The sequence below is a fragment of the Pelobates fuscus genome, chromosome 12 (assembly GCF_036172605.1).
Source record: "Pelobates fuscus isolate aPelFus1 chromosome 12, aPelFus1.pri, whole genome shotgun sequence".
Taxonomy (NCBI): domain Eukaryota; kingdom Metazoa; phylum Chordata; class Amphibia; order Anura; family Pelobatidae; genus Pelobates; species Pelobates fuscus.
Window position 1 is genome coordinate 100,310,831 of NC_086328.1, and position 10,659 is coordinate 100,321,489.

Here is a 10,659-nt window from a genome sequence, read left to right on the forward strand (position 1 = left end):
TGGCTGAATACACACAGACTACTGAAGACATACACAGACTACTGAATACACACAGACTGCTGAACACACACACACAAAGACTGCTGAATACATATACACTGACTGCTGAATACACACAGACTGCTGAATGCACACATACAAATGGTGCACACAAAATGCACACACAGACTACTGAATACACACACACACAGAGATTGCTGAACACACACACACAGACTACTGAATAACACAGTCTTCTAAATACACACACATACTGCTGTCAATCTGTCTGAGGGGTGCAGTGTGTTTGTGAGCTGTGCAGTGTGTGTAAGGGATGCAGTGTGTGTAAGGGGTGCAGTGTGTGTGAGGGGTGCAGTGTGTGTGAGAGCTTGATAAGGGAAACATTTATATTTTCTTATTCTTTTTATTTAAATAAATTATAAAAGCCTTATGTCCCCACCACCCCATAGCACTGTGTCGGGGTGTTGCCATAGTAACACAGGGCAATGCTCCAAACCGCCTGCTCATGGGAGGAACATCCAGCTTTTGATCTCTCTGATCTCCCCAACTGGCCAGAGGCAGATAGCAAGGCTGGCTCTACATGGGCTGTAGGGGAGCTGAAATTACCTCTCCTGTTGGCCTTGGTCCATGGACATCATGGTGGGACTCCTATGCTCATGGGACCCACAGGTAACTTCCCACCATGCCCATGCTGAAAGACAGCCCTGTGCACAATATTAGTGCAGTTTAAGAAAAGTAATTGAATATATTTTTGGGTTTTTATAATTCTTTATTTTTGCAGTGCAGAGTTACAGAGTTTATTTTTGCAGTGCAGTGCAGACTTACTTGACATTCAATAGTTATGCAAGAGGATGCCTAGCAATATTGCAGAGTTTTTTTTTAATATATAATAAAAGACATCTCCAAACTGGGTATAACTGAGAGGGAGGTAACGTGTTAAAGACTCAGAAAAAAATATAAAATTTTCAGGTGTCTCCAGGAGTGAAATATTAAATATGCTTGTGGAACTAGGTCTAAGAGGCAGAGAAGGCACAGCATATAAATGATTTCGCTTTTGAAAAAAGATTAAACATTAGTGATTAAACCAGCGGATAAAGGGGTAGGGATTGTCTTAATGGAAAGACATGAATATATAAATAATAGGAAATTGACAAATTGACAAAAGATCCAACTGGAGAAATTAAAATATTATATAACAAACTGATTAATAAAGGTAAAAAATTAGGTATTTTAAATGATAAAGAATTTAAGTTTTCTTAAATGTAATGCATCCAAAGATCCCTGTTTTACCTAAAATTCACAAGAACAGGGAAAAACCACCAGAGAGACCCTTAGTGTCTGGCTTCGGCTCTATATCCAGTTGATTGTCCCAATAAATAGATAGATCCCTACAGTCTATAGTACAAAAATGTCCAAGTCATCTGAAAGACACATTGAGTATACTAAATGATTTACAAGACCAAGTATGGGATATGGGGTACTACTTGGTAAGTGCTGATGTCAATTCACTATCACGATAATAGCTCATGAACAAGAATGCAAAGCTGTAAAATATTTTCTAGAGTTCTTCAATGCATTCCCAGAGGTACAGATAGATTTTATTGTAGGGTATCCAATGGAACCTGACAAATAACTACTGGTTTGGGGAGGAATTCTATTTACAGATCTGTGGGACAGAGATGGGCACCATATTCGCTCCGAGTTATGCCAACTTATTCATGCCCCTATGGGAGCATGAGTACATCTATGACACTTGGGTGCTCTATAAAGGTTACATAGACAACATGTTTTTTATCTGGAATGGCAATGAATCTTTCCTTACTTATTTTTTACCGTATTTAAATGATAATGATTGGGGCATCAAACTGGAAAGTATACTCAGTAAAATTTTTGGGATCTGAACATTTATATCATGGGTCGTCAACCTGGTCCCTACCGCCCACTAGTGACGTTTCAGGATTCTAGGTGGGCGGTAGCGGATTCTGCGGCACATTAAGCTGAATCCTCCTTCCATCGAGAGAGTAGGCGGGAGTGCAAAAACGCACATGAAAGCATGAACTTGTGTGAACAATAGAACGTGAGCATGCACGCGAGAACGTGCCAACGCCAGCGAGTGTAAAACGTGGGAAGGGGAGTAGTGGGAGCTGATGCAGGAAAAGGGCAGAAGCAGAGCACAGCACTTGTAAAATAGGAGAAAGAAAAGTTTTAAGCAGAAGAAGGAGAGAATTGTTGTTGGCTGATAATAATAAGTAGGCTAACTAGCTCAGCCTTACTTTTGGACATTGCCATAAGGAAGATAAAAGAAAAGCATTAAAGAGACACTCCAGGCACCCAGACCACTTCTGCTCATTGGAGTGGTCTGGGTGCCAACTCCCACTACTCCTAACCCTGCAAGTGTAATTATTGCAGTTTTTATAAACTGCAATAATTACATTGCAGGGTTAACTCCACCTCTAGTGGCTGTCTACTAGACAGCCACTAGAGGGAACTTCCTGCTCTATAGCACAGGACCTCAAGCGTCGCTCAAAATCCCCATAGGAAAGCATTGAAATTCGTTTTCAATGCTTTCGTTTTCCCCATAGGAAAGCATTGAAATTAATTTTCAATGCTTTCCTATGGGGAGCGCTAATGCACATGCGTGGCATTGCCACGCATGCGCATTAGGTCTCCTCGGCCAGTGGGCGGGATCAGTCTCGCCCACCAGCCAACGGAAGAACAGGGAGGAGCGGCACAGAGGAGGAGACAGCAGCAAGGGACATCGCCGCTGCCTCAGGTAAGTGACTGAAGGGGTTTTCACCCCTTCAGTAACTGGGGATTGGTGGGCGGGAGGGAGAGGGACCCTCCAGTGCCAGGAAAACGGATTGTTTTCCTGGCACTGGAGTTTCCCTTTAAGGAAAGATCAAAAAAATAAAATAAAAAAAGGGAAGAAAAATCGAAAAAAAGGGATAAAATAAAGGAGGAGAGAAAGCAGTGTTTAGAGTGGCTCATGTTTTGGCAAGTTAAGTTTTGTTATCTTATAAAATGAAAGAAAGAAAGAAAGAAAGATAATAAGTAAAGGAAGGAGAGGGAGAGGATAAAGAGACAGTGAAAGAGAGACCCCTGATAAATTGATGTAATATAAGGAAGGTAAAGAAGAAGAAGGCAGGAAAAGTAGAAGGAAAAAAAGGGGAATTTATTTTTATGGTGACACGTAATAATAATTGGCACCTAATACAACGTTGTTTTTGGTGTTTGTAATAAAAGGGAAAAGAGGGGGGGAAAGCACTGTGTGGAGTGCAGATCAAAACGTGGTAAGAGTAAAAGTAGTTGTTAAATTGTGCAACAAATTTAGAACCCATGTCTGAAAAAAAGGAATATTCTCATGGCTATTTACCAGAGTATCTGAAGACACTTGCACTAAAAAGTTTGAGTTGCTGCAGCAGTGCACTGGTGAGCAGTAAGGGAATTTTACCATCAAGAAAGATGCATTAGTTGGAGATAGGTGTAAAAAGGTTGACTACCACTGATTTATATTGAGGGTGGTGCAATACACACTAAAACTTACTTTAAACAAGTTGATGTAAACAGCTACATAGAGGAAAGTAGCTGACACATCTCTCTGTGACTGTTAAATGCCCCTAAAGCCCAAATGTTGAGGATAAAAAGAAACTGTTCAGATAATGAAGTTTTTAACACACAGGCACTTAAAATTAAGAATGCTTTTAGACCGAAAAATTATAAGGATATACTTTAAAACAAAGCATTCGAGGAGGTCAATATTAAAAATATAACATATCTACTAAAATATAAACAAAAACAGGATATAATAGAGATAAACAGGATTGCATTCACACGCAATTTCAACTGAAAGGGTCATCAACTTAGGAGAATTAAAAAAAAATATTGCCCTCTTCTTAAGGACGATGTTTTATTAAATCAAATACTTCCGGAACAACCGGTATTCACGTACAGAGGGTTACCTAACTTAAAAAATGAGTCTCATACATAATCATATTAAACCACATACAGCACCTGGGAACCTCTTCCATGAACAGAAGGGGTTTTTTTTTGGATGCGGTCATTGTGGTGCTTGCAAAAATTCGGGTATGACAAAAAGACATGTAAAGGATTTTAACCATCCTCAAAATGAACAAGAACATTTTAAAATAAATCAACTAATAACTTTTCACACTAAAAAAGGGATTTATTTAATTTTCTGTGCTTGTGGTTTAGCATATGTGGGAAGAACAACAATAAAATTGAATGTTAGGATACAAGAACACATATGCAATATTAAGAAGGATTTGGGAAACACAGCCTCTCACTCCATTTTTAACAAAAACATGAATGTAATTTAAAACAACTAAAATGTATGGGGTTCCAAAATGTTGAAACAAACTGGAGAGGGGAATATCTAATTAAAAACATAGACCAACAAGAAATGAGATGGATATTCAGATTAAATTCATTATTACCATTTAGCCTGAATAATGATTTCAAAATTTTACATTTTTTGTAAATTTGATGTGTTATCATATGCATTTTTATATAAGAAGGAAGATATGATAAATTATAATATATTTTTAGTATTTCAAATTTTCTCCAAACATTTGTATGGCAATATATTTAAATGTGATTTTTATATGTAATGTTTTATGTATATTTTTTTATATATTCCTTCTTGTATTATATTATTAAATTGGACAAACAGATTGTATACTTATATAAATCCTTTTTCTCTTTTTTTCTTGTCGTATTCCCTCTTTTTGTATTTACGCAAATATGGCAACTATGGTGGGGTGACTGCAATCCCTATGTAATATCCATCCTCGCAATATAGCCGAGACTACTCAGATTTGATTTGCCCATAGTGGGCTAACTTCCTCCTTTTTAGGGAAGAACTCGGTAAGACGTACACAAAAATTTGCATGATGTCGATACCGAAATAGAAACCTGGAATTTGCCCTCATCCAAAATGGCGGAATGGGACAAGGAAATGACATGAGCAGGCACATCACTCACGCACTCTGACTATGTAGTTAGGTAATCATAGTGAACAGATGATCACATATACACGCCCCCAGGAAGATAGGGATGAAAGGACATAAGGATGGAACAGTAACCAATAGGAACAAAGGAGGAGGATTTTAAACCATGAGGAAGAAGCAGCACAACATGATCGATAAAGCCCAGTGAGTAATTGAAAGCTTCTCGGAAGAGGGAGAGCCTGTGGACACTGAAGCACTTTGCTGGTTTTATTACTTTGTTATTTTACATATGTTTTAATGTTTAATTACATAAAATTACTATTAAGGTCTTGCGAGCTTCCCAACGTCTGCTTGCATAAAAAAGGATTGTGCCACCTCAACAGGCACAAAAGTGATTATAAAATAAACCTTATACGTAGAAAGTATAGAGGAATGAAAGAGGGAAAAATACCTTCATTTGGAGCTCTGAAACTGGAATAATATAGGGATCCACCAAACCTATAAGAATAGTTAGCTGGAGGGAAGTGATACTATTAATATAGCAGCAAAGAATACAGGAGCAAATCCAATATAAATAAGATGAGTAAAATAAATCAGTGTATTACAATGCAACTGCAATGTTGAATCAATTCTTAGATACAGTGTTACTAAAATGTTAAGTTGTTACTTGTTACTATTATAAGTTGTTACTTGTTACTATTTTGTAAAAATAAAATTAAATAAAATTTCAGTACTGGTGTGGAAAACTCAGGCCTCTAGGTATGTGCAGATATCTGTATGGCATGGTTAACTTCAACCTAGGGAACGAAAAAATCCCAAGGTCAGGATATCTTTATACCAAATGTTATACTTTCATATGGTTTTATTAAATGAAAGATGCAATAATCTTATTGGTAAAAATATTGATGATAGTAGATATATTTATATTTATATATATATATATATATTATATTATATATTGTGGCAGAAACCAGTCCAAAAAACTGGCTGCCCAAAGCAGTATGAATTATCGCCCAAAACAACTGGGGTTATAACATAGAAAAAATATTTATTAAAGATAAAAATATATTAAAGAATAAAATCACAATAGCAGCAATAAACGTTCGGGTAAAAATCACACAGAAAAACCTTGTTCACAGGCTCGGATGGATGTGGATTACTATTCACTCCAATGTCTCTATTTTGATCGCCGGTGAGGACGGCTTGCGTGCCACAGTGCGTTCCATCTCCAGCCTCACTTGGGGGGACTGCACTGCTCGTCGAATGCTGATCTTCAGACGCCTGGACTCCGGAATGGCTGTTGTGCTCCTGTGCTGATAACTCGGTCTACTGCTTCTGTGTGAACGTTCTATTTGCCACCTGACGCGTTTCGTAAGGAATTGCCTTACTTCTTCAGAGACGTGTATGGTATTCTGTGTATAACAGTGCTTATATACCCTCAGTTGTTCATTAGTTAATATTTATATATAACATATATAGAAATATAAATATATCTACTATCATCAATATTTTTACCAATAAGATTATTGCATCTTTCATTTAATAAAACCATATGAAAGTATAACATTTGGTATAAAGATATCCTGACCTTGGGATTTTTTCATTCCCTAGGTTGAAGTTATCCATGCCATACAGATATCTGCACATACCTAGAGGCCTGAGTTTTCCACACCAGTACTGAAATTTTATTTTATTTTATTTTTACAAAATAGTAACAAGTAACAACTTAAAATAGTAACAAGTAACAACTTAACATTTTAGTAACACTGTATCTAAGAATTGATTCAACATTGCAGTTGCATTGTAATACACTGATTTATTTTACTCATCTTATTTATATTGGATTTGCTCCTGGATTCTTTGCTGCTATATTTATAGTATCACTTCCCTACAACAAAAGTGATTATACCTTAGCCAGGTTCCTTATGCTCTAGCAAAGGTGAGCAGTCATTCATTGTATATGCAAGCTACCTGGGATTTAACTGTATTACACTAGGAGCAATATCTCCTATTATTCCTCTTTGTCGCTTTGAGAATATATACCAAAGAATCTGGAAGGGTGATTGTGGCACCCAGCGTAGTCAGATGTTAGTGGTCTGCAAGCCTCAAGCTCTTGGGATAAAGGTAGTAGTATTAGCTGGGTCCCAGGGTTCCATGGGGGTGCCTGTGGTCAAGCCTGTGTTCTGGTCTGCCATTCCCAGTGCCTCTAGGAAGGTAGGTGCTTCCATCCCTGAGGTAAGTATGTGTGTGGTGCCATGAGTCACATGCAAGGCTCCAAGTGCACCCCATGCCTGTGGTTCTCACTCGAGAAGTGACAGTTCCGAGGGTTTAGCACCAGAGGAGAGAGGCCTTCGTGAGGTCTTGCAAAAAGGATAAGGATGAATAAGGGCTATTTTCTCTCTCAATGCCATCATGACTTGGTTTTTGTCATGGGAGGACATGCAGTGGAAATCAGGTGATGATTTAGCAGCACATTGGGTGGTAGGTGGTATTCTCTTTTTTTACAGCCATACAGGGTAAGATAAACGCCAGCAGTCTCCTAATGTAGTATGGTAGCTTTTCACCAATAATTGGCATTTGAAAGAAAGGCATATATTGATGAATGAGGCCTAGTTTGGAGAGGCAGGCTGATGGGTTTATGGAGATGGGGGGGGGGGGGGGGGGGCACATAAATTGTGGTATTTGATGACATTTAATAGCTTTTTGAGGAGCTGCCAAAAATGGTGTCTGGTCAGGTTGGCTTGCTAGCCTTTCCCCCTTTAAATAAATTATATTAATTGTCTTGATTTACAAATTACATCATATATATAGGATTTTAGTTTATTTTTGCTAATTAAAGGTCATAAAATACAAAAAAAGTTAAATATAATTTCAATATGTAACAATTTTAGAATTTGGTATGCTTGTCTTCTAATTTTAATAACAAAATTGTCACTCAAACATAAGCATCACAGAGAATTTACCGAAGGATATTTTTGTCAATTTTCCTGCAAATCTCTGTAAAAAGCACATATAACATGTATTTCTTAAAATTGATGTAAGCTACTTCTGTACAAAATCCCAAATTATGTTCAGCTATGTCTTCTGAGTACAACAGTACCCACAATGTATGTCTTTGCCACTATCATGTAAAGAAGTTGCAGTGCCATATTAGAAACTAGTGTTGTCGCGAACGTTAAATTTTCGGTTCGCGAACGGCGAACGCGAACTTCCGCAAATGTTCGCGAACCGGCGAACCGCGCGAACCGCCATTGACTTCAATGGGCAGGCGAATTTTAAAAACAACAGGGACTCTTTCTGGCCACAATAGTGATGGAAAAGTTGTTTCAAGGGGACTAACACCTGGACTGTGGCATGCCAGAGGGGGATCCATGGCAAAACTCCCATGGAAAATTGCACAGTTGATGCAGAGTCTGCTTTTAATCCATGAAGCGCAGAAATCACCTAACATTGACACCTGTCCTCAAAGCCCAGCCCTGATACACACTGACACAGAGCAGAATAGAGACTGTTCCCCCTACATAGGGTCACTTGGCAGATATGGATTGACACCTGTCCTCAAAACCCCTGATACACACTGACACAGAGCAGAATAGGGACTGTTCCCCCTACATAGGGTCACTTGGCAGATATGGATTGACACCTATCCTAATGATCCCTGATACACACTGACACAGAGCAGAATAGAGACTGTTCCCCCTACATAGGGTCACTTGGCAGATATGGATTGACACCTGTCCTCAAAACCCCTGATACACACTGACACAGAGCAGAATAGGGACTGTTCCCCCTACATAGGGTCACTTGGCAGATATGGATTGACACCTATCCTAATGATCCCTGATACACACTGACACAGAGCAGAATAGAGACTGTTCCCCCTACATAGGGTCACTTGGCAGATATGGATTGACACCTGTCCTCAAAACCTGTCACGTTTAACATTTGTTATGAAGGAACACAACTGCAGATTTCTTAGAGCTTGAATATTTATTAGGACAATTATAAGATATTGTGACTTTAAGTCCAGAATTACAGGCACTGTAGCTTTAAATAATAAACGGTTTCTTAAGTCCAGAATTACAGGCACTGTAGCTTTAAATAATAAACGGTTGCAATTAGCAGGTTCTGAATCCTTTAGAGTCTGTTTGTTGAGTTAACAAGTTAGGTGATAAGCAATTACAATAGTTTGTTCTGAAGCAAGACAGGTGCAGCTAACTTGAATAGTGGTTAGGTTAAAGATAGCTGTAGCTGGGTTGATTGAAAATAAGACTTTGGTAACAGGAAATAAAGGCTTTAGATATGTAACTCTTATCACAGAGGTTTAATGTTACTTAGCTTCCGGTAAAGAGAAAACAGGTTCCCTAGTTCTCCTCAGAGGCGGTTATATCCAATGATATGTGTGTAGAGAGTTCAGGCTTTAGTCGAGGATGAGGAGAGGTGCAGGGGACGTGTGTAGTCTTCCAGTCCGGTCCGGTAACAGATGGCTTTCACAGAGAAGTTTGTAGCCGGTTCGTGAGTGCGGTACGTAGTTCAATAATCCAGCGTCTATCAGCTGGTGCGGTCGCATTAAGTAAGGAGACCGTGTCATAAGGGGGTGTGGCTAAGCTCCGTGGAACCCGGAAGTACGAGGATACCAGACTTAAGGCATGACAGTACCCTCTCCGTAATGAGCAACCTCTGGGTGCTATTAACATGGTTTAGAAGGGTAGCGTTTGTGGAAAGCGGAAATCAATTTGTCAGCATTAATGACAGAGGAGTTTTCCCAAGTATCTTCATCAATTCCATATCTTTTCCATCTAATGAGGTATTGTAAAGAGCCACGATGAATCCTTGAATCCAGAATTTTTTGAATTTCGTATTCTTCTTCACGCTGGACTAATACAGGATCAGGAGAAGTAGTGACATCTCTATGGAAAGGGTCAGGATGATGAGGTTTAAGCAAGGACACATGGAAAACAGGATGGAGGTTCAAAGTAGATGGAAGCTTCAATTTAACAACATTACGGTTGATAATCGATATTATTGGAAAAGGACCAAGAAAAAGGGAACTTAACTTCTTTGATGGACGGATTGTGGAGAAGTTTTTTGAGGAAAGCCAGACAAGATCACCAATTACATAAGCGGGAGGAGGTTGTCTTTTTGTATCAAAAAACTTCTTTTGATTGGATGACGCCAATTCCAGATTTTCATGTAATTTCTTGAGTAAAGAGGACATGTGAGAGATTTGATTCGAAACGGAGGGGTTAGATGAAGAAACTGTCTGAGCAGGAAATGAGGAGGGATGAAATCCATAATTGGAGAGAAATTGAGTCATTTTGCTACTGGTATGAAAAGAGTTGTTGTATGCAATTTCTGCCATGGGTAACCATGTTATCCAATCATCTTGTAAGTGAGAACAATAACATCGTAGATATTGCTCTAAGCATTGGTTGACTCTTTCAGTTTGTCCATCAGTTTGAGGATGATATGCGGATGACAGTTTACGTTGGATATGAAGAGAAGCACATAATGCGTTCCAAAATTTGGAGATAAACTGAGTTCCTCGGTCTGAAATGATTTCGTCTGGCAGTCCATGAAGTTTCACTATATTGTCGAGGAATATTTTTGAGAGTTCAGAGGATGAGAGTAACTTCTTTAAAGGAATATAATGAGACATTTTCGTGAAGCGGTCCACTACCACTAAAATGGT